The 26,081-nt window shown below is 45.1% G+C and overlaps 1 pseudogene; it reads right to left on the minus strand.

The window, feature by feature from the left end:
- Positions 1-1,886: 1,886 nt before the first annotated feature.
- Positions 1,887-5,599, minus strand: LOC118634856 (annotated as a pseudogene).
- Between the last annotated feature and the right edge of the window lie 20,482 nt (positions 5,600-26,081).

Consider the following 26,081-nt stretch of genomic DNA (forward strand, 5'->3'; position numbering starts at 1 on the left):
GAATCCCAAAGCCTTTAACATCATGTGCAGATAACATCACATGGGAATGCAGCATATTGGCTATTTCCTGGAGATGGACCCCGTTCCCAGCCATAGTATATTTCCTAACACCTCCACCTGACAAAATGACGGGAAAGAAGTAAGCACTGGCTGCTCAATTTATTGTCCCTCCCAGCTTTGCCCTAAACACCCAGCCCTTCGCTGCTCCGGCCTGAGGCTGGTTTCCCACACTGAATGGTGAGTGGGATGTACCCAGGCCTCACAGGTCGTGTGTGTGCTTGTGTCTTCATCACAGGTTGGTCCACGAGCCAACTCTTCAACACTGGGCCAAACCAGCCAGGGCTATGTAAATTCTTTAATTAAATATCTTCATCTGTATAATGAGCATAATAATCATATACCGCATAGGTTTGTTGTGAGGATTAAATGAACATGTATAGACCACAGTAGAGCTCGGTAGAGGTGAGCCCCCTCCTGTGCTCTATTCCCTCCTCTCCTGAAAGACTAACACTGTCAGCATTTCAGATGTGCACATCAGTCTTCCTCCCAGGGGAAGGAGAAACCTTATCTCACAGGTCCTCAGACTTTCACTTGCCGTAGAATTACCTTGAGTACTTTCAAATGCAAATTCCCACGTCCCAGATCCCAACCCACTGGATCATGATCTTTGCCGAAGATGCTGGGAACCTGCATTTTATCACGTGCCCCAGACGATTCAGATGCAGATAGTTCACCAGCCAGAGAACCATCGCCTTGTGTGTTCTTCACAAGACATGCCCATCAGCTGTGTTTCTCTTTCCTACAGACGTGAACCCTGACACGAGTTTCCTCTGCTCCTTGCCAGCCAGAGTGGTCCCCTCTGCATACTTCGTGTTTTTAATTAATTAATTAATTAATAATTAATTAATGTGTCTTTTCCCCCTACTACATTGTGAACTCATTAGGGGTTGGGTTTTATCCCCATTCCCAGAGCAAAGAACATGGCCAAACATAGAAGATGCTTAGTTGTTTATTGAATAAATAAATGACAAAAATTTTAACACCTCCACCCCTACAAAAAGCCCTATATGCTATGATTTTAGTTTCACGAAAATCCCCCGGAGGTAAACCCATAGAGACAGACAGATCAGGGACTGTCGGGCTGAGCAGCGGGGAGGAGGAATGACTGATACCAGGTCCTGGGTGGGTGTGGATGATGATGCTCTGGAACTAGAGAGTGGTTGTGATGTGACTGATAGTCGCTAAATGTTGTGAATGCGCCTAATGCTGCTGGAATGTACAACTGGAAAGATCATACAGTTTTATTTGATTTTATTTAAATTAAATTTATTTTAATAGCATTTAATTTAAAATATATTTTATTTTAACTCAATAACATAAGAAAAATCTGCTATAATATAAATACAGGCTTTTTTTTTTCCCCCTGCGAGGCTGGAGTTTCTTGAGAACAATAAGTAGATGGTTCAGGGGCACTTGGCCAGTTGGCAGCTGGGCCCTGGGCGGGGTTGAGTGGCCTCCGTGTTCTGCTCAGGACGCCCCCAGTGGGAGGCTGGCTCTTGGCCTCTGGCCGCCCAGCTCTGAGACTGGGCACACACCAAAGCTGGCCCTCGGGGAGGCTGATTCCTGGCTTCCAGAAAGAACAGGTGTCAAAGGCAAGAACTCTTCTTGCTGGGGGTGTCGGGGGATCCTGAGGCCAAAACACACCTTCCGGGAATCTCCAGCTCAGCACTGCCTGCCTGACCTCCCACCCCTGGAAGTGTTCTCATTAATAAGCAAAGCAGTTGGGGGCTCCCAGTGGGGGTCACCCCATTAGTTTCCAGGTTGAAAGCACATTTGCACTTAACATGGTTTCTCTTTGTGTTTCTAGAGTCTGTCTCTACAGTAAACTAAATTGTTAAGAGAAGAGCAGCTGGGCCCTCCTGGGTTCGGCCAAGGCAGGGCGAGAAGGTGGACTTGGGGTTTCAGAAGAGGCGGATGGGGAAGTGCTGGACGTGGGAGGACCCCTGGGCGTCCAGCTGGAGGGACTGCACGTCCTTCCACTCCACGCCGTCGATACGGACGCGCTGCACGTTCTGCTGGTGCTGGGCCGTGCAGACCAGGCGGCTGATGCCCTCGATGCAGTGGCTTTGGGCCTCCACATCCTACTCCTGTGTTCTTGGGCAAAACCATCACCTTATCGTCCCTCTCCTTGGTGATCACAGTCATGACCATGCTGGGCGTGGCTCTGGCCTCACCCCTGCTGGGCAGCCTGCTGACCAGGAGAGACTGGAAGGTGTCCTTGAGCATGTTGGTGGCAGCAGGCAGGTCTCTGTCCTCCGCATCTCTCTCCTTGTCTGTGGGCCGAGCTGCCGTCCAGTAATGCACCTGCAGCTCCATCGGCTCGGTGCAGACGCCCTGGGTGGGGGAGGAATTCCCACTCACGGACGGGGAGGAGGACGGGCTGTGAGAGGCCTCCTTGGCGGCTGGAGATGTGGACGGCAGGGTGGACGAAAGCACACTGGAGCACGAGGGGGCCGCATCACCTGAGTCTCCTGAGGTGGCCGAGGACGGTTCCACTGTTTCCACCTTCACCAGCCCCAGGAAGGGAAGGAACCTCTGTGAGGACTGCTCATCGGGGCTCTTTGGCTTGTAGGTGAGCTTGGCTTGAGCGATGGGCAGCTGGTGGACACAGCTGGCCCCCACGAGGTAGCGTGTGACTGTGAACGCGATGTCCTGCTTGTCCAGCTCGGTGCTCTGGGCCTCCAGCTTGGTGAACAGGTCCCGCCAGGCCCGGTCCGGGAAGAAGTTGTTGTCGTGGTAATCCACGGAGCACAGGTACCGGGGCACGGGGTGGGACCCCAGCGGGAGGACCTGGAAGCACAGGTAGGCCTGCAGCTCGGGCATCTTGGGGGACAGCTGCTCCACGTAGAGCCGCAGCACGGCGCTCAGGTAGTGCTGTGCCCGACCACCGCAATCTTCATGGGAATTCGAGGCCGGGCATGGTGTTGGCTGTATCTCTCCATCTGGTGCGACACGATGGTGCTGAAGGCCGCCTGGAGGTCAGCCTCGGAGCAGGTGCCCACCACGGGCAGATTTTGCTGCTGCAGGACATCCCACAGGAACTGGCCCTGCCAGTCGGAGGTGTTGACGAGGATGACGTGGTCAGGCAGCTGGTCGTAGGGGTAGAGAAGGTCGTTTAGCTGATTGTACACAATCTTCCTGGGGACCTGCAGCTGGCTCTGTGGGCCTGGGCAGCTCTCATTGTTCAGGCGGTTGGACAGCTCGTCCTGCGGCCCCGCCTGCTGCCCCTCCTTAGGGAGGTGCTCTGGCCTCTGTGGTCGGCCTGCTTCCCCTCGGACGGGGTGAGGGGCTGATGAGAGACTCGGCCTTGCTGATGAGCCTGCTGGCCAGCAGCATCTCTGTGAGGTCTCTGCCTCCGGGCTGTCCTCAGGCTGTGCCGGCTGCTCCTTGGGGAGGGTGTGCTGTGGGCAACTGAGTCAGCAAAACTGTCGTCCAGATGGCCTCCTGGGGCCCACATTTTTTTCCGCACGTTGGTGGGACTCGGAGGCTCCTTCAGGCTCTGGGCACTGTGGGTGCTCCCGGTCTCCGTCTCCAAGGTGGACTGTGACAGGTGTTCTATGTATTGCCAAAGCCTGGACTTGGGGGTGCTCAAGGTGCTGTCATCATCCTCCATGTCTGGGCCACTGTCGCTGGGATACTCCAGGGTGACATTCACAAGGTTCAGGTCCTCCTCCATCCTGGGGACATGCTGCACAGGGTCCTGCTCTGAATCCTGGGCCTCCTGTGACACTGTGAGCCTGGGCGGCAGCACCACATCTTTTTGCCTGAAGCTTTGTTGTTTCTTCATGAACGTGGTTCCTACTGTCAGTTGCCACTGCTTCTTGGCCTTCCCCAAGTCAAAGTCATCCTCTTCCAGGTCGTGCCCATGTGTGGAATCGTCGCTGGCCTCCTGCCCAGAGCTGAAGCTCTCATTCCCCTCACCTGAGTAGTTATCTGTGGCCTTGGCCTTGGGGCCGGCCTGCATGGCACAGTCCTCATGTTCAATGGGCTGGCTGGTCAGGGAGAAGATCCAGATCTCAGCCCCCTTGGGGCTGGTGTCCTTGAGGCTGCTGCAGAGGCTCAACACCCGGCCTCCCTCGAGGGGTCGCTGCATCACCTCGGCCATGTGGATGGTGCCTGTGGCCAGTGTTTTGTAGGCAACCATCTTGCAGCCCACGAGGGTCCGCATCTTAAAGTGCTTTCTGTGCTGCAACATGATCTCCAGCTTGTTGCCTTCTCCCTTCAGGAAGTGGGGGTACTGCAGGGAAAAGGTCAGCGGCAGGTCGGTCTCCACTGTCCACTGGGGGGCAGCACAAGCTTGTGGGACCTAAGAATGTGCTTGGAGCCCTGCATCTTGATGGCAGTAACCGCCGACCGCAGCTCATGCCCAAGCCCCTTGCAGACCACCAGCTTCTTCAGTGTCAGGCTGCACAGACCTGGGCACGCAGGTGGGGCAGGGGACGTCCACCTCCCAGTCAGGGAACAGGTCCACGGGCACCAGCCTGTTGAGCGCGGCAGGGCACTGGCCAGGCTTCCGGTTGTTGACGAAGATGCAGACGCCTGCACCATGTTGGTTTTCCTTCTGTTCAGGGTGGATGATCTCTCTCCCTGGGGTGGACAGAGGAGGGACATGCCGTCAGAGGCAGCTCATGAAGTGCCAGGTGGGATGGTCACTGCAGCTAAGACTGAACCCACAAGCACTCAGTGATGATGGCAAAAGGTGGGACACAGGTGACGACAGGAGAGAAAAGGGTCTTAGTGAAATAGCCCCAGAGACATCGAAGTAGGGTATAGACTGAGAGAACTCAGAAGAGGGAGTGTGGGAAGGGAAAAGACAGAACACAGAACTTACATGCATGTATGGGTAACCAGTGGACATAGACACCCATGCTGGGAACAGGGTATAGGGGGAATGGGGAGGAGGGTGTCAATGAGGGAAAAAGGAGAAACATCTGTAACAAAAGTTAATTAATTTAAAAAATGAAAAAAGGTTCTTGGCAAGAAAAGTAGAATTGGAGTGAGGACAGAGGAAACAATTCAGTATCTCAGGTCATTATTTCAGCAGACGGTGGACAGCACCTCCCTTTATTAAACTGACACCCCTGGGATATCTGACTAAACATCCCATTCTAAGATGAGAACATAGAAGCTTCTCCTGGGGTGGGAGGGGTCAGGATATTAGGACATGTGGGATGTTCAGGGCAGCACCATTGAAATGGTAACAGAAGGGGATCACGTCCTGGTCTCAACGCAGCAAAGAGATGGCTCGTCATGGTAACCAGTCCCCCTTCTGCTGTGTTCTGCAGCCCATGGGGCCCCCAGCTCCTTGCCTGTAGGGGCCAGGACTTTAAGGGAGAAATTGACAGCAATGTAGTCACAGTAGGGGACTTAAACAACCCACTGACTTCACTGACTAGATCTTCCAAAAACAAAATTAACAAGGAAACAATGACCCCAAGTGGCACACGAGATCAGATAAACTTAATGACATTTCACCCCATAGCTGTAGAGGTACATCCTTGTCAAGTGTACATGGGAAAGTCTCAAAGATACACCACATGTTACGATACAAACTAAGTCTCTACAAAATGCAGGGGGGTTGAAATCATATCAAATGTCTTTTCTGATCACAATGGCATGAAGTCAAAAGTCAACTAAATAAAAACACACAAAAACCTTCAAAAACATGGAGGCTAAAGTGCATGTTATTAAACAATAAATAGATTACCAATGAGATCAAGAAAGAAATAAAAAATTCCTGGAAAATAATGAAAACGGACACACAGCAACTCCAAATCTCTGGGACACATCAAAAGCAGTTCTGAGAGGGAAATTCATAGCACCACAGACCAAACTCAAGAAACAAGAAAAGTAGCTAATAAACTATCTAACCCTACAAGTTAAATAACTAGAAAGAGAACAGAAGAAAAGCCCAGAGTAAGTAGAAGGGAAGAAATGATAAAGATCCAGGTGCAAATAAATGACAGAGACTAACAAACAAAAATTATACATACATATATATATATATATATATATGTGTGTGTGTGTGTGTGTGTGTGTGTGTGTGTGTGTGTATATATATATATATATATATATATATATATATATATATATAAAAGATCAATGAAAATAACCTCTGATTCTTGGAACAGATAAGTAAAACGGTGATCTTCTAGTGAGACTCATGAAAAACCAAAGAGAGAGTACCCCTAAATAAAATCAGACATAAAAACAGGTGAAGTAACAACAGAAATATAAACGATTCTAAGAAACTATTACAAACAACTAGGACAACCTGGGAGAAATGGCCAATTTCCTAGAAATAGCAGTCTTCCAAAACTAAATTAGGAAGAATCACAAAGCCAGAATAAACCAAAATGATAATAATAATAATGAAATTGAAGCAATATTCAAAAATCTCCCAGAAAACTAAAGTCGTGGACCGGAGGGCTTCACAGTGGAGTATGATCAAATATTCAGGAAGAACTAACTCTTCTCCTCCTGAAACTATTCCAAAAATTCAAGAGGAAGGAAGAGTTCCAAGCTCTATTTATGAGACCATCATTATCTCAATTCCAAAACCAGACAAAGCCACTACAGAGAAAAAACCACAGGCCAATATCCCTGATGAACATAGATGCCAAAATTTTCAACAAAACATTATTAAATTGGATCCAGATATATATTTTAAAAGATTATTCAACATGACCAAGTGAGATTTTTCCCAGGGATGCAGGCCTGGTACAATATTTGCAAATCGATAAAAGTGATACATCACATAAACAAAATGAAAGATAACAATCATATGATCGTATTAATAGGTGTAGAAAAAACATTCAACAAAACCCAGCTCCCATTTGTGTTAAAAACTCTCAGCAGACTGGGAATAGAGGGATTGTACCCAACTTAATAAAGGTCATATATGAAAAACCTACAGCCAACATTATAATCAGTGGCTAAAAATAAAGGGTTTCCTTTCTTTTTTATTTCCTTTATTTACAGGGATGTCAGCTTTCACCACTCTTCTTCAACATAGTACTAAAAATTATTGCTACAACAATCAGACAGGAAGTAAAAATAGAAGTCACCTTAATGGGAAACTCAGAGTAGAAAGGCGGAAGTAACGCTGTCATTATTCACACATGACAGGATATTGTACGTAGAGAACCCTGAGACTCCACCAAAAAGCTACAAGATTTAAAAAATGAATTGGGCAAAAAGCAGAATACAAATTAACATTCAGAAGTCGATGGCATTTGTATACACCAATAATGAACACACACAAAAATAAACTCAAAAAACAATCCCATTTGCCATTACAACAAGGAATACACTTAACCAAGGAGGTAAAAGACCTGTTCTCAGAAAATTACAGGACATTGAAAAAAGAAATGGAGAAAGATATAAACAAGTGGAAGTATATACCATGTTCATGGATTGGAAGAATTAACATTAGTAAAATATCCATACTACTCAAATCGACTTACTGATTCAATGCCATTGCCATTAAAACATCAACGACATATTTCACTGATCTAAAACAAATACTCCAAAATTTTATATAGAACCCAAAAAGACTCCAAGTAGCTGCAGCAACCTTGACAAAAAACTGAGTAGAAGGAGGTCACAATACTGGGTATCAAATGATACCACAAAGCCACTGTAATCAAAACAGCCTGGGACTCACACAAGAACAGGCATATAGGTCAAGGAACAAAACGGAGACCCAATACCCAAGCCATTACCCTCAATCAATATTTGACCAAGGAGGCAAGAGCCTACAACGGAGTAAAGACAATCTCTTCAATAAATGCTGGTGGGGAAATAAGACACATACATGCAAAAATCATAAAACTAGACCACCAACTGACCATGCACAACCATAAACACAAAATGGAGAAAAGACTTAAATGTGCATCATGAAAGCATAAAACCCCTAGAAGAAACCATAGGCAGTGGAATCCCAGACATCTCGGGTAGCAGAATTTTCACCAATACACTGCCAATGGCAAGAGAAAAAAAGGAAAAATAAGCAAATGGGACTACATCAAAATGAAAAGCTTCTACATAACAACAACAACAACAAAAACCAATGAAATGAAAAGGTTCTCCTGTGGTATGAGAGAACATATTTGTGACTTATACCTCCAATAAGGGGTTCATTTCCAAAATATATAAAGAACTCACACAACTTAACAGAAGGAAGATAATTCAATTAAATACTGGGGAAAGCACCTAAACTGACACTTCTCCAAAGAAAAAATTTGGACAGCCGAAAGACATATGAAAAAATGCTCACCATTATTAATCATCAGAGAGATGCAAATTAAAATTAAAACAACAGCCCTGGCCAGTTTGGCTCAGCGGTTGAGCTTCAGCTTGCGGACCAGAGAATCCTGGGCTCGGTTCCAGCTAGGGGCATGTACCACAAAAAAATTAATTAATTTAGTTAAATTAAAACGACAGTGACGCATCACCTCACACCTGTCAGAAGGGCTGGCATCCACAAAGCAACCATCGAGTGCTGGCGAGGATGTGGAGAGAAGGAAACCCTAGAACATTGGTGGTGGGAATGCAGACTTGCAGCCACTCTGGAAAACAGTGTGGAGTTTCCTCAACAAATTAGAAATGGAATGGCCATTTGACCCAATGCTTTCTCTTCGAGGGATATATCCTAAGAATTCTGAAACACCAATGAGAAAGAATATAGGCAGCCCTGTGTTCATAGCAGCGCTATTTACAATAGCTAAGGTCTGGAAACGGCCCTAGTGTCCAATAGTACATGAGTGGATAAAAAAGCTGTGGTCCATTTACACAATGGAATCCTATGCAGCTGTAAAAAGAAAGGATCTCTTACACTTTGGGGTAGCATGGAGGGACGTAGAGAATGTTATTCTAACAGAAATGAGCCCATCAGAGAAAGACAAATATCACATGACCTCACTTATTTATGGAATCTAATTAACAAAATAAACTGACTACAAAACAAGTCCAGAGACACAGAAGCACGGACAAGATGACAATCTCTGAGGGAAGGGGGTGGATGGGAAGAGATTAACCAAAGAGCTCACAGCATATATCGTAACCCATGGACACAGACCACAGTGCGGTGGAGGCCGGGGTGTGTGGGGGAGGGAGTGGGGTGGAAATAAGGAAAAGGGGAGGAGGGACATCTGTAATACTTTCAACAGTAAAGATACATTTTTAAAAAGAATAAAATTTATGGAATCAATAAGTAGTAAAAAAAAAAAGAAGAAGACCCTGGCCAGTTTTGCTCAGTGGTTAGAGTGTTGGCCTGTGGTCCACAGAGACCGGGGTTCGGTTCCCACTAAGGGCACGTACCTCGGTTGCAGTTTGTCCCCGACCCTGGTTGGTCGTGCAAGTGGCGGTCACTCGATGTGTCCCTTTCACGTCGATGTTTCTCTCTCTCTCTTCCTGCTCTCCCTCCCACTCTATCTGAAAAAATGTCCTCGGGTGAGGATTAAAAAAAAAAAAAAAAGGGAAAGTCTATAGAAAAATGCAAAAATACTCTTGATTAAACATGAAGTGAAAAGGCACCAAAGTCTCATGATATTTATAAAAATTTGAGGACAGTGACTTTGCAGCTGGTCTGAAAGTGGCTGGACAGCGAGAGTGGGTGGGGAGCAGATGGGGATCCAGATTCCCAGACTCTAGAAGGGATCTCAGGGGAGTAGCAGGGCGGCTTCTGGAACCCAGAGGCCACATTAACTGCACGGGGTTCTGGAGTTTGGGTCACCTCGGCACCTACACTCACCCTGAGGCCGCCGTGCTGCACCCCTGTGGGTGGGCGGGGCTCCTGTGCCTCCTGCAGGGGGATGGAGCTGAGGACCCCATCTGTGAGCTCCTGTCCGCTGTCCTGTGTGGAGCTCTGTGAAGACAGTTCCCAGTCACCAGGCAGAAAGCCTCAGAGCCTGTGTGTGCTGCTTCTCAGACCCCTGGGACCCTGCACTCCAGACACACACACGTCATGATTTGCTCAGACCTCCCTGGGGAAGCCCCCCTCCACCTGCCTGCCCTGTCCTGGGCTGTGATCTTGGCAGGGCCTCATGTTTCCACCACCCAGCAACTGCTCCTGCCCAGGGGTCCTCCTTCACGTTCCTTCCCCGCCACCACCCACGTGAAGAGGAGGGTGTGTGGGCTGCACAGGGATGGCTGCCTGGCCTGGATGGTCCGACCCAGGCCGCCTGTGTTACCTCGGTCCATCTTCTTGAAAACAGGCAAAGACGTCGTGGATGAAGGTTGAACCCACGTCTGGAAGAACTCTCACTGCGGGGTCTCCGGAAACAAGAGCCCCGATGAGTGGGAACACAGCAAGAGAACATCTTGCTCTGTGAACTGTCTCTCACGACTGAGCTGGCTGTTGGGCAGTTGCTAGAACGTGGGGCCTGGTTACTGGGTTCCAAGTTCTCTTGGAAAGTGACCTCACTTCCTGGGATGGCCTTCCCTGCATCCCCTCATGTAATGGCAGCTGGACAGACAGTCCTGGGGACTGCTGACTGCTCACCCCCTTCTCCATGGAACACCATCTCTGCACACAGTGACCCCAACACACCCCTCTCCACAGCCCCCTTGAGGCCTGGGTGCAGCCACGTCCTACATTTGAGGAGACACATCTGGGTTCACACTCAGACTCTCTTTCTTACCTCTTCTTGATCCTGGATAAGTCACTGTGCCTGCAGGGCCTGTCTAGCTCCTGCCTGCACATGGGATTGTTCTGGCAGGTGCTTCTTAGGGAAGTTCAGGCACGTGTGGGGTCAGAGCTGTAAGGCTGGGGAGGCTGTCATGGGAGGTAGTGCCTCCAACCTCATTTTCCTTCCTGTTGTCACCTCCCCTGTGTCTGCTTTACTTCAAATCTCACCCATAGTTATTACATCTAGAGAGTATGTGTGTGAGTGTGTGTGTGTGCGTGCGTGCGCGTGTGAGTGTGTGGGGGGGTGTATGTGAGTGTGTGTGTATGTGTGAGTGTGAGTGTGTGTGTATGTGTGAGAGTGTGTGTGTGTGTGTATGTGTGAGTGTGAGAGTGTGTGTGTGTGTGCATGTACAGTGCTCTCATTCTGGACCCCAGGACAGACGGCCCCCACATAAGAACAGGCTGGAGCTTCCCCACATGTCAGGATTCTAATTCCCAAACCAGCTCTGTGGGGGAGGTTGGAGCCTTGGCCTGGAAGGTCTGAACTTTCCTGAACTCGACTCTGAATGTCACGTACCTTGGGCAGTTTCTGCCTCTGTACATGCCACGGTTTCCCAGATATCCAACAATGGTGTGATTCAGAACTGCATAAGCATTAGCTCAGCATAAAGGGGGTCCGGCCTCCCTCCACCCTGGGTGGTTGTGGACAGAGGTGCACCTCCGTGGTTCCAGATCTGGGCTCCTTTTCAGACAAATACTGGCCAAATGCCCGTCTAGGTACCGAGTGCTCACCGTCTCCCCCATGCCATCTCCATGTCTGTCCAGGATTCCACCAGCACAGCCTTTTCCAGAGCCCCTGAGAGAACCTGGCTGCAGCCAGGACCCCAACTTTGAGGACACACACCTGGGTTATCTCAGCTCTGCATTCTGACCAATGCGTGATTCTGGGCAAGGCGTGGACCTCTGGGTCACTGGCTTCTCTCCTCACTGACTCCCCATGGTCTTCATGTTTCTGGTGGAGTGTGAATGTGTCCCCTGCACTTAAGTGAGGATAAGTGAGGATGTCATTAGTGACTCCATAGAAGATGGCAAAGTGATCCAACATCACTTCCATGACTTGGTTATAAACAGTCAGGGCCTGACCACGTGCTCACTGCGACCTGTGTTCTCTGTCTGTGTCTCTCTCAGGTCACACTGAGGAATGAGCCTTTGTGCTGGGCGTTGATATCTGGACATCCACATGGCCCAGCACCGAGGGAGACCAACAGGCAGAGCACTAGGCCTCCAGTCCCAACTGAATCCCAAGGACCCCGAGGGAGCCCAGATCCTGAGGGACACAGTCCCTGCCTCAGCTGAGACCTCAGTGAGGGACACCGGCAGTCGTACCCGCTGAGCCACGCTGGGTTCCTCGTCACAGAACCTGTGAGCTCATGAGTGTTTGTTGGTTAAGTCTCCAGGGTGGGGCAACGCGGTCCCACAGCAACAGGTCACTCTTACAGTCGTCCAGCACCGGCCCTGGCCCTGCCCTCCTCCTCCCTCATCTCCCCCAGCTCCCCAGCCAGACCACCTCCTCCTCCCCGCCTCTCTGTGCAGACACCCTCTGCTCCACGTGTCTGCACAGCTGTGCCTTCTGCAGGCTACATGCCCGGAGTGTGTGCAGGGCTGGCTCCTTCTGGTCCTGCCACTGGGAACATACATGTCAGCTCAGGGCAGCTTCTCAGCCCCTCACCTGGAGCCTCCAGCCCTCCTCGTGGCACCTGCTCTGTCCCCGCAGAGCAATGGCTCTTTCCTCTCACGTGCTGTTTGCGTGCTGTGCCCCCCTTCCCTGCACGGGGAGCTCCTGGAGGGCGGGGGCCTGTTGGGTTTGTTTTTAGCAGGGACCCAGTTTGAGTGCTCAGGGCCCCGTTGCTGAGGGAACAGATAAGCAGATCCATCCACCACAGACCAGCCCAGTTGTTACTGCCCAATTCACTTTGGTCATCTTATTTATTTATTATTTTCTATACACCATTCAGCTCACATGTACATTATATATATATACTTACACAAACACAGCATCTATTTCAATGGTTTTTTATTTTATAAAATTTAAAATTATAGTTTACTCTCAATATCATTTTGTAGAAGTTTCAGGAGTGCAGTGTAATCGTAGATAATCATGCACTTTACATAGTGAGTCCCCGATATTTCCAGTACCCAGCAGGCATCATACACAGTTCCTGTCCTATTATGGACCATATTCGCTGGGCCGTGCTTTCCATTCATGTGACTACTTTGTAATTTCCAATCTGTACTTCTCAATTCCTTCACCTTTTTCACCCAGTCCTCCACCGTCTCCACTCCAACAACCATCAGTCTGTTCTCTGTATCTATGAGTCTGTTTCTGTTGTGTTTATTCATTTACATTGTTCTTTGATTTTACATATAAGTGAAATCATGAGGTACTGGTTTCTCTCTGACTGACTTATTTCACTTAGCATAATACCCTGTAGGTTCATCTACACTGTTGCAAATGGTAAGATTGCATTGTTTTCATGGCTCAGTCACATTGCTTTGTATTATGTACCACAGCTTTTTTACTTTTATTTTTATTTTTTATTGCTTTATCCTCACCCAAGAAAAATTTTTGGACATTTATCTTCATAGAGTGGGAGGGAGAGTGGAGGGAAGAGAGAGAGAGAAACATCAATGTGAGAGAGACACGTTGACGGACTGCCACCCACACGACCTTAACCAGGGCCGGGGACAAACTGCAACTGAGGTATGTGCTCTTAGTGGGAAGCGAACCCAGGACTCTAGTCCACGACCCGATGCTCTAACCACTGAGACAAAATGGCCAGGCATGTACCGTAGCTTTTCTATCCACGCATCTCTGGGTGAGCACTTGTGTTGCTTTCAAAGCTTGGCCATTGTAGATAATGCGGCAATGAATATAGTGGTACATATATTCCTTCAGGTTAGTGTTTTGGGGCTTTTCGAATATATACCCAGAAGTGGAATCACTGGATCATAAAGCAGTTCCATCTTTAATTTTTGGAGGAAACTCCATAGTGTTTCCCACAGTGTCTGCACCAATGGTTTCAATGAGCATTTCTGACAATTAGTGATTTTGAGCATCTTTCTAGATGTCTATTGGCCACCTGTATATTCTATTTGGAGAAGTGTCTATAGAGGTCATTGGCCCATTTTTAAATTGGATTGTTTGGTTTTTTTGCTGTTGAGTTGTAAGAGTTCTTTATGTTTTTATGGATATTAACCCCTTATCAAATGTATAGATCACTGGCGAATATGTTCTCCCATTCAGTTTGTTGTCTTTTCATATTGTTGGTGATTTCCTTTTTTTTAAGCTTAGTAATTTAGAATTTAATTTTGTAAAAGTTGACAAATAACAAAATGTTATACTTGCATTTTGAACATTATAATATAAATATAAAATACAAAGCATCCAGTGTTAAACACTGATCATCTCTCATGCCTTAGACTTAGATATTGAGTATGTTAATTTTGTAGAAGGAATTTTCAAAGTTTTGTCAATGCTACTGTATGTACTATTATTTTTCATCAAAATCTTTATGGAATCTGAAAAGCTGGTATAAAAGTAATTATTTTTTTCCTGAATATTCTAAAACATGCCAGTTTGGATTAGCATTCAGATTTTCAGAGATTGAGTACCCAAGGATATGTTTTAACACATGTAGTTAGGTGTTTACAGTTACAACAAAATGCCTTTGGCTTTCAGATATTGGGGGAAAATAGCCTAAATGAACACAGAATGTATTTGGGGCCAAGTTACTTCTTAGTAAAAATAATGCATTATGTCGATCAATTTTTAAATAAAATTCCTTTTTTTTTTTGCTTATGTTCAATTTATTCTTCAGCTATGATTATAAATAAGTATAAAAACACACCTTGTGAAAGGTATTGAGAAGTTCAAATTGCCAGTTATAAAACAGTTACAGGGATGTCAAGTACAACATAGGGAATATTGTCAATAATATAACTATGTATAGTGTCAGATGGGTACTAGAGTTATTGGGATGATGACTTTATAAAGTATATAAATGTCTAATCACTATGTTATATACCTAAAATTAATATAATCTAGTAACTGTAATTGGAAAATTTATATATATAAAACACTTCTAAACTCTAAAAACAAATTTTGTTTTGTTTTAACCCTAACCCTAACATGAGGGTATTTTTTTCCATTAATATTTTTCCCAATTAAAATAACTTTTCTTTTTTAAATATATTTTTTTATTTTTTAATTAATTAATTTATTTTTATTACAGATGTTTCTTTCCCCCCCACACTGATTCCCCCTCTCCCTCCCCACCCTGTCCCCAGCTTTGTTGTCCATGTCCATTGTTCATGCACACATGCATATAAGTTCTGTGGTTTATCTCTCCCCCACCACCCCCTCTTCTGGGGATTGTCAAATTCTTAAAGGCATTTAAAGAAGTTGTATTTTAGAACTGAAGAGCAGCTGGACAGACCACTAGCACCAGGGACGCCACACAGAGCCTGGTTGGAATTGCAGAGGTGCGCAGGCATGGGCTGGGAGTCTGCAGGCAGCAGCAGAGAGCTGTATTAGCGGTGTGCACTTCCTGCTGAGAAAGCAGAATTTTTTTTTTTTTTTAACTCACCAAACCAGCTACAGCCACGCACCTTGGGCTCAGACAGAGGAAGGATGGACTGGACTGGAACTGAGTGAAAAGAGGGCCTTTGGCTCCAGAGGGGTGCACTTTAGGAATTTAGTACTGAATCACTCCCTCACAATACAGTAGCCATCTTACTCAGAGAGTTCCTTCCTAGAGCCCTGGGGAGAAGCAAGGGATACCCCCTATAGGAATTCAACACCACCAGGCCAGGCCAGAGAAATGCAAATTGAGGTTCATTAACATTTCAATTGAATAAGCTAGCAAGACACCTGAGGCTCACAAGCAACTGAGACTAATAGCCTCCAGGCAAATAGCTAGAGAATAACTGACCCTTTCCTGGGCTTGCAAATATACCCAGAAAAGTAAGACTTAACAGTGTTGTTTAACCCACATTCATCCAAGCCCAGTACAGGGAGCCACAACCAGCTGAACACCAACATCCACAGGGAAAATTTGGCAGGCTCCGAAACTCATTGAGATAGCCAAAATGGTGAAACAAAGAAACAAATCCCAAATGAAAGAACAATATAATTCTGCAGGAGAAGAAATAAATGACATAGAATTAGGTAAGATATCAGAGGGAGAGTTCAGAGCAATAATTATGAGGAAGCTCAACAGCATGAATAAAGAGCTCAATAGCATGTGTGAAGATATAGAAATATTGAGAACCAATCAGCTGGAAATGAAAAATGACATAGGAGAAATAAAGAACACATTGGAAGGAATAACCAGCAGCGTATATGAAGCTGAGGACCGGATCAGTGAATTAGAAGACAGGGTAGAAAAAAATCATCCAATCAAAAAAACAAAGAGAAAACACAATTAACAAACAGGAAGACAGTCCTGGCCAGTTTGGCTCAGTGGTTAGAGCGTCGGCCTGTGGAACAGGGGGTCCCGGGTTCGGTTCCGCTAAGGGCATGTACCTTGGTTGCAGTTTGTCTCGGCCCGTTGGGGTCATGGTGGTGGCAACAAATCAATGTGTCTCTCTCACATTGACGTTTCTCTCTCTCTCATCCTCCCTTTCTCCCTCCTGCTCTATCTAAAAATTAATGCAATAATGTCCTTGGGTGAGGATGAAAACAAAACAAAACAGGAAGACAGCCCAAGAGAACTTCAAGGGACAACTTGAAGCATAACATCATACGCATCTTAGGTGTGCCAGAAGAAGAAGAAAATGAACAAGGGTTACAGGATATATTTGAAGAAATAGTGACCCAAAATTTTCCTAAGTTGGTGAAGGAAAAAGGCATACAAGTCCAAAAGGCACAGAGAGCCCCAAGTAAGAAGAACCCTAACAGGCCCACACCATAGCACATAATAATTAAAATGCTCAAAATTAAAGACAAAGAGAGATCCTAAAGGCAACCAGAGATAAGCAACAGGTTACCTACAAAGGAACCCCCATAAGGCCATCAGCTGACTTCTCAACAGAAACACCACAGGCCAGAAGGGAGTGGCATGAAGTAATCAAGGTCATGGAAAACAAAAATCTGAATCCAAGACTACTGTTTCCAGCAAGGCTATCATGCAAAATAGAAGCTGAAATAAAGAGCCTCACAGACAAAAAACGGCTAAGGGGATACGTTAGCACCAAACCAGCACTGCAAGAAATGTTAAAAGAACTGCTGTAATTAGTAGAAGAAATAGGAAGAAAAATATAACCACTATGAACAAAAATGGCAATAAAAAGGTACATATCAATAATAACCTTAAATGTAAGTGGATTAAACGCTCTGTTCAAAAGACTCAGAGTAGCTGAATGGATAAGAAAGCATGACTCATATACATATAGTTTTTAAAATCTTTTTTCTCTTTGTTCATTTTATTTATTTTATTTATTTTTTTATCCTCACTCGAGGACATTTTTCCATATTTTGTTCAGATAGAGTGGGAGGGAAGGAGAGGAAGAGAGAGAGAGAGAGAAACATCAATGTGAAAGGGACACATCGAGTGGCTGCCACCCGCACGACCCAGCCAGGGCCGGGGACGAACTGTAACTGAAGTACATGCCCTTAGTGGGAACCGAACCCGGGTCTCTCTGGACCTCAGGCCGACACTCTAACCACTGGGCCAAACCGGCCAGGGCTCATTTTATTTTTTTAAACTCATCTTTATTGTTGAATGTATTTCAACAATAAACAGATATTTCTCCCTTTTTTCCCCATTGACCCCCCCCCTGCTCATTCCCACCCCCTCCTGCCTCCCCCACACTATTGTCCATGTCCATTAGCTATGCATATATGCATAGAAGTTCTTTGATTTATCTCATCCCACCCTCCCCCTCCCTTTCCCTTTGGGGTTCATCAGTCTAACAACCAATTTGTACTTCCCTTCATCTTTTCCACTGATCCCTTCAGCCCCCACCCATCTGGCAAGCAACAAAAAGTTCTCTATATCTATGAGTCTGTTTCTGTTCTGCTTATTCATTTTGTTTGTGGATGCAATTGTTGATAGATATGTATTAATTGCCACCTTATTGTTCATATTTTTGTTCTTCGCCTTCAAGAAGACCCTTTAACATTTCATGTAATACTGGTTTGATGGTGATGAATTCCTTTAGCTTTTTCTTGTCTGGGAAACTCTTGATATGTCCATCGATTCTAAATGATAGCTTTGCAGGATAGAGTAATCTTGGTTGTAGGTCATTGCTTTTCATCACCTTGAATATCTCTTGCTACTCCTTTCTGGCCTGCAAAGTTTCTTTTGATAAATCAGCTGACAGCCTTATGGAAGCTCCTTTGTACGTAACGGACTGCTTTTCTCTCGCCGCTTTTAAGATTCTCTCTTTGTATTTAACCTTTGGCATTTTGATGATGATGTGTCTTGGTGTGGACCTCTCTGGATTCAACTTGTTTGGAACTCTCTGTGCTTCCTGGACTTATATGTCTGTTTCCTTCACCAAGTTAGGGAACTTTTCTGTCATTATTGTTTCAAATAGTTTTCAATTTCATGCTCTCTCTCTTCTCCTTCAGGCACCCCTATGATGCGAGTGTTGGCACACTTGAAATTGTCCCAGAGGCTCCTTACACTATCCTAATTTTTTTTTATTATTATTTTTTATCCTCACTCAAGGACATTTTTTCGATATTTTGTTCAGATAGAGTGGGAGGGAGGGGAAGAGAGAGAGAGAGAAACATCGACGTGAAAGGGACACATCGAGTGGTTGCCACCCACACGACCCAACCAGGGCCGGGGACAAACTGCAACTGAGGTACATGCCCTTAGCGGAAACTGAACCGGGGTCTCTCCGGACAGCAGGCTGGTGCTCTAACTGCTGAGCCAAACCAGCCAGGGCTATCCTCATTTTTTTAGATTCTTTTTTCTTTTTGCTATTCTAGTTGGGTGTTTTCTGCTTCCTTCTATTTCAAATCAATGGTTTGCTCCTTGGCTTTATCTACTCTACTATTGATTCCCTATAAATTATTCTTTATTTCAGTTAGTGCATCCTTAATTTCTGACTGGCCCTTTTTTATGTTGATGTTCTTACTAAGTTCCTCAGGTCTCCTTAAGTTCCTTGAAGGTCTCACTAAGTCCCTTGGATGTCTCACCAAGTTCCCTGAGCAACCTTATAACCTGTGTTCTGAACTCTGCATCTGTTAGATTGCTTATCTCCATTTTGTTTAGTGTTTTTCCTGGAGTTTTGTTCTGTTCTTTCATTTGGGACATGTTTCTTTGTCTCCTTATTTTGGCTGCTTTTCTGTTATTGTTTCTATGTATTAGGCAGAGTTGCTATGCCTCCTAGGCTTTGTAGGGTGGCCTACTGTTGTAGGTGTCCTGTAGGATCCAGTGGCACAGTCTCCCTGATCACCCTAGCTGGGCGCTCGCAGTGCACCCCTAGTGTGGACTGTACACCCTTCTCTTGTAATTGAGTCTTGATTGCTGTTGGCACATCAATGGGAGGGGTTTACTCAGGCTGGTCAGCTGCAAGGATTGTCTGTGCCCACTGACCACTACCTTGGAGGATCAGCTGTGTAGGGTCCCACCACACAGAGCAAGACTTACTTCAGCAGGGCTCTGGTACCCACTGAGTCCACTCATTGAGTGTGTCACTTGTGGAGGTGGTTGGGTGGTGGTGTTTCGATGTGGTCTGAAGCTGTCCACCAGGTGTGCTGGCTCTGGGGTAAGATCAGCCACTGCCTGTATAAGCCACCCAGTATAAGTATAAGTGAACTGCAGATGGCCACTTCTTGTGCTGGGCTTGGAGGTGTCCAGGAAAAGCCAAGTTGTGAACCAAGGCTAGCTGCTTCTAGTGCCAGGCCTGGGGCCACTTAATGAGAGGTGCGGGGCTCACTGAGATTGGCCCCTCTTGAGCCCCAACTTTGCACCGCTCTTGTGGGCCACTGGGTCGCATAGGTCCATCTGGAACCCTGGCTCCACACCCCTCTGTGGGCCGCTGGGTCACACAGGGCCCTATGGAGCCCCCGGACCCCCTGCTGGTGGCTGGGGAGTGCTGCTGCCCAGTGGGGCTGAGCTCCTGCTCAGCCTTTGCTGTAGTTTTTTTTAGGGGGATGGTTCTCTGCTGCTGGTCTATGCTTCTGTTGTCTGGGGGGGGGGGAGAATGGATGTCTGCTCCCCAGTCTCTGTTGCTGGGGGTATATCTCAACTCTGATACGGCTGCTACTGCAGGGATGGTGTTGAGCTCCCTGCCATTTGCGGTTTCCATGACTGGCACCTTGACAGCTCCACTGCTGTGCACTGGTCTGTGTTGACACAGGGTCCACTGGCCCGATGGTGCCAGGTGCACTGGTGGGCTCAGGTACTGGATGCTGCTTGTTTGAGAGATTTTAGGAAACTCTGAAGCAGGATCCAAGACAGGCCAATCCTATAGTAAAGCCTTTGGAAACAGCTTGGGTGGGCCTGAAAATTGGGTGGGGTGGGGCCTCAGGGAGTCACCAGGGCGGGGCTACCAGTGTGAGCCAGGTTGCTGGAGTCCCAGATATGGCGTCTGTCTCCTGTGCGGGGAGGGCTCACCAAAGGAAAAACGACCTTCACCAGCACATCTGTCCAGGAGAAAGCTGCCCCTCCAGCCCTTGTCCGGAGGCCAAACAGCTTAGTTCTTCCCTGTTCTCTTGTGCCCCTCAAGCTGCCTCCCCTCAAAGCTCAGAGGGAGCAAGTTTGAGTAAGTCTGTACATGGGCCCTTTAAGAGGAGCTGCCTGGGGCTCCAGCAGCCTCAGCCTCCTTCTGCCTCAATTCCCACTGGTTTTATAGCCAGAAGTTATGGGACTTTTCTTCCTGGCACTGGAACCCTGAGCTGGGCACCTGGTGTGGGATCAGGGCCCCTCACTCCTCAGAGAGGACCTTCCCAGCTGAGGTGTCCTCCTGATTTTTATCCACCACACGTGGGTGTGGGGCCAGCCATCCGCCTCAGCCCCTCCTACCAGTCTCGATGTGGCTGCTGCTTTAATTCCATAGTTGTAGGACTTCCATTCAGCTGGATTTCAGCCAATTCTGAATGATGGTTGTGTTGTAGTTTTGTTGTAATTTTGATGTGGTTATGGGAGGACGCGGTAGATACCACATTTACCTATGCCCCCATCTTGACCCACCTCGTATATATATTGTTTACAAGAGACCCACCTCACAACAAAAGACTCACATAGGTAGAAAGTTAAGGGGTGAAAAAATATTTTCCAAAAAAACAGGAAGGAAAACTAAGCCGGGGTAGCAATACTCATATCCAATAAATTAGACTTCAAAATGAAGGCCATAACTAGAGACAAAGAAGGCCACTACATAATATTGAAAGGATCTATCCCACAGAAGGATATAACCTTGGTAAACATATATGCACCCAACATAGGAGCAACAAAATACATTTAAAAACTTCTGGAGGACTTCAAAGGAGAAATCTACAGTAATACAATCATAGCATGGGATTTCAACATCCCTCTGACATTACTGGATAGATCTTCTAGACAAAAAAACAAAGTCTCTAAATGATATACTAGATCAAATAGATTTAATAGATATCTACAGAGAATTACACCCCAAAACTGCAGAATTCACATTCTTCTCAAATGTCCATAGGACATTCTCAAAGATAGACCACAGGTTAGGACACAAACTAAGTCTCTGTAAGTTCAAGAAGATTGAAATCATATCAAGCATCATCTCAGATCACAATGGCATGAAACTAGAAATCAAGTACAGCAAAAACATTTGAACACGTGGAGATCAAATTGCATGTTATTAAACAACAAATCGGCTATCAAGGAAATCAAGGAAGAAATTTAAAATTTCCTGGAAACCAATGAAAATGAACACAGAACATCACAAAATCTATGGGACACCGCGGAAGCAGTCTTGAGAGGGAAGTCCATAGCTTTACAGGCCTACCTCATGAAACAAGTAAAATTTAATTGACTAACCTCACAACTTGAATAACTAGAAAGTAAACAAAAATAAAAACCCAGAGCAAGAAGAAGGAAAGAAATGGTTAAGGTCAGTGCAGAAATAAATGACATAGAAACTAAAAATCAATTCAAAAGATCAATGAAACAAAGCTGTTTTTTTGAGAAATAAACAAGATTGATAGACCCTTAGCCAGACTCATCAAGAAACCAAAAGAGAGAACCCAAATAAGCAAAATCAGAAACAAAAGAGGTGAAGTAAAAACTGACATCACAGAAATACAAAGGATCATTAAAAAACATTATGAACAATTCTATGCCAACAAATTGGACAATCTAGGTGAAATAGACACATTTCTAGAAACACACAGTCTCCCAGAATGGAACCAGGAACAGATAGAAAACTTGAATAGACCAATAACAACTAAGGAAATTGAAGATGTAATCAAGAAACCCCCAGCAAACAAAAGCTGAGGTTCGACGGCTTCACGGGAGAATTTTACCGAACATTCAGAGAAGAACTAATACCCATTCTTCTCAAATGACTCCAAAAAACCCAAGAAGAAGGAAGACTTCCAAACTCGTTATATGAGGCCAGCATAATTCTAATTCCAAAACCAGATAAAAACACTCCAAAGAAAGAAAAATACAGGCCAATATCCCTGATGAACATAGATGCCAAAATCCTTACAAAAATATTAGCAAATCAGATCTAGTAATACACCACAAAAATTATTCACCATGACCAATTATTCACCAGGGATGCAAGGCTGGCACAATATTCACAAATCAATAAATGTGATATGCCACATAAAATGAAAGATAAAAACCATATGATCATATCAATAGATGCTGAAATAGCATTTGACAGTATCCAGCATCCATTTCTGATAAAAATCCTCAGCAATGTGGGAATAGAGGGGTCATATCTCGACATAATAAAGGCCATATATGGAAAACCTACAGCCAACATCATAGTGGGCAAAAACTAAAAACATTTTCTTTAAGAACAGGAACAAGACAGAAAAGCTCACGTTCGCCACTCTTATTTAACATAGTACTGGAAGTCTTAGCCACAGCAATCAGACAAGAAGGAAAAATAAAGGGAATCTAAATTGGAAAGGAGGAAGTGAAACCGTCATTATTTGAAGATGACATGATATTGTACATAGAAAACCCTAAAGACTCCATTAAAAACCTACTAGAGTTAATACATGAGTTTGGCAAAGCAGCAGGATGCAAAATTAACATCAAGAAACTGACGGCATTCTTGCCTTGGCCAGTTTGGCTCAGCAGTTAGAGCGTCGGCCTGCGGTCCGGAGAGACCCGGGTTCGGTTCCCGCTAAGGGCACGTACTTCGGTTGCAGTTTGTCCCCGGCCCTGGTTGGTCGTGCGGGTGGCAGCCACTCGATGTGTCCCTTCACGTCGATGTTTCTCACTCTCTCTCCCTTCCTCTCTCTCCCTCCCATTCTATCTGTACAAAAAATGGAAAAATATCCTCGGGTGAGGAAAAAAAAAAAAAGAAACTGACGGCATTCTTATACACCAACAATGAACTCACAGAAAGAGAAACTATAAAAACAATCCCATTTACCATTGCAGCAAAAAAACTAAGACACCTAGGAATAAACTTAACCAAAGAAGTAAAGGATCTGTTCTCATAAAACCATAAGACATTGAAAAAAGAAATAGAGGAAGATATAAATAGTGGAAGCATATACCCTGTAGAATCATCATTAAAATGTCCATTCTAGCCCTGGCCGGTTTGGCTCAGTGGTTAGAGCATTGGCTCGCGGACCAGAGAACCTGGTTCGGCTCTCGCTAAGGGCATGTACTTTGGTGACTGTTTATCCCTGGCTTCACTTGGGGTCGTGTAGGTAGCAGCCACTCGATGTGTCTCTCTCACATCAATGTGTCTCTCTCTCTTCCTCCCTCTCTCCATCCTGCTCTCTCTGAAGACGAATATGAAGTAGTGCTCGAGTGAGGATTCAAAAAAATAAATGTCCATTCTACCCAAAGCAATCTATAGATTTAATGCACTCCCCATTAAAATACCAACATCATACTTCATGGAACTAGATGAAATGCTCCAAAAGTTTATATGGAACCAAAAAAGCTGAATAGCTACAACAATCTTGAAAAAGAAGAACAAAGTGGGAGGGATCACAACACTGGGTATCAGGTTTGGCTACAAAGCCACTGTAATCAAAAGAGCCTGGTACAAGCACAAGAATTGGCATATAGATCAATGGAACAGGACAGAGGACCCAGAAATTGACCCCAGACATGATGCTCAATTAATATTTGATAAAGGAGGTAAGAGTATACCATGTAGTAAAGACAGCCTCTTTAATAAATGGTGTTGGGAAAATTGGACATCTGCATGCAAAAAAATGAAACTAGACCACCAACTTAACTCATATACAAAGATAAACTCAAAATGGATAAAAGACTTAAATGTGACTCATAAATTCATAAAAATCCTAAAAGAAAATGTAGGCAACAAAATTTCAGACATCACTTGCAGCTGAATTTTCACCAATACAACACCTAAGGCAAGAGAAACAAAGGTAAAAATGAACACATGAAACTACATCAAACTCAAAAGCTTCGGCACAGGAAAAGAAACAACCATCAAAATAAAGAGGGAGCCCTGGCCAGTTTGGCTCAGCGGTGAGAGCGTCGACCTGCGGTCCAGAGAGACCTGGGTTCGGTTCCCGCTAAGGGCACATACCTCGGTTGCAGTTTGTCCCCGGCCCTAGTTGGGTCGTGCGGGTGGCAACCACTCAATGTGTCCCTTTCACATCAATGTTTCTCTCTCTCTCTCTCTCTCTCTCTCTCTCTCTCTCTCTCTCCCTCTCTCTCTCTTCCTCCCTCCCACTCTATCTGAACAAAAAATGGAAAAATGTCCTCGGGTGAGGATAAAGAAAAAAATGAAGAGGGAACCCACTCTATGGCAGAGCATAAATGCCAACAACACATCAGATAACAGGTTAATCTGCAAAATATATAGAGTACACATACAACTCAACAAAAGGTAGATAAAGAATTCAATTAAAAAATGAACAGAAGACCTAAACAGACACTTCTCCAAGCAGGACATACAAATGGCCAAGAGACATATGAAAAAATGCTCAATGTCATTAATAATCAGAGATATGCAAATTAAAACGACTATGAGGTATCACCTCACACCTGCCAGAATGGCTTCCAACAAATCCTCAACAAATCCTCAAACATTAAGTGCTGGCGAGTATGTGGAGAAAAGGGGACTCTAGCACTTTGCTGGTGGGAATGCAGACTGGTGCAGCCACTGTGGAAAACAATATGGTGTTACCTCAAAAAATTAAAAATTGAACTGCCATTTGATTCACTGATCCTGCTCCTAGGAATATATCCTAAGAAGCCTGAAATACCAATCAGAAAAAATATATGTACCCTTATGTTCATAGCAGCACTATTTACAATTGCTAAGATCTGGAAACAGCCAAGTGTCCATCAATGGATGAGTGAATAAAAAAACCATGGTACAGCCCTGGCCAGTTTGGCTCAGAGGTTAGAGCGTCGACCCATGGACTGGAGAGTCCCAGGTTTGGTTCCTGCTAAGGGCATGTACCTTGGCTGAAGTTTGTCCCTGGCTCAGGTTGGAGTTGTGTGGGTGGCAACCAGTCAATGTGTCTCTCTCACATCGATGTTTCTCTCTCTCCCTCCCACTCTAAAGATAAATGCAAAAAAAAAAAGCCATGGTACATATACACAATGGAATACTATACAATTATCAGAAAGATAGACATGGGTGAAGCTGGAGAGTATTGTGTTAAGCAAAATAAGCCAATCAAAGAAAGACAAATATCACATGATCTCACTTATTTGTGGAATATAATGAACAAAACAAACTGATTTACAGAACGGACCCAGAGACATGGATGTGGGGTAGAGACTGACAAACCTCAGAAGAGGGGCATGGAGGGAGGGACGAGTTAGACCACAGAACTTATATACATGTATGCATAATCAATGGACATACACAGCTGTGGGGGTGGGGTGGGATCAGGAGGAAGGTATCAATGGGGGAAAAAGGAGAACCATCTGTAACAAAAATAAATTAATTAAAAAATTGTGTTTTATAATTGTCAAGCAATACATTCACGCCGTGAAAGAAGATAAACAAACAAACAAAAATAGAAATGAAAAATCTCAAACTATTTGAAAAGTTAATAAGAAATATTCGAATTAATAAATTATCTTTGTCGCTTGGAAAATATGCTCTACTTTCAAATTCACTCTAAATGCTTGGCATATAACTTCATACTTAATAATCTAGCTAAATTATGTGATAACATTTATAAGGTGACACTTCTCTGGGTAGACATTTCACA

This window comes from Molossus molossus, unplaced genomic scaffold (genome assembly GCF_014108415.1).
Source record: "Molossus molossus isolate mMolMol1 unplaced genomic scaffold, mMolMol1.p scaffold_m16_p_19, whole genome shotgun sequence".
Classification (NCBI taxonomy): domain Eukaryota; kingdom Metazoa; phylum Chordata; class Mammalia; order Chiroptera; family Molossidae; genus Molossus; species Molossus molossus.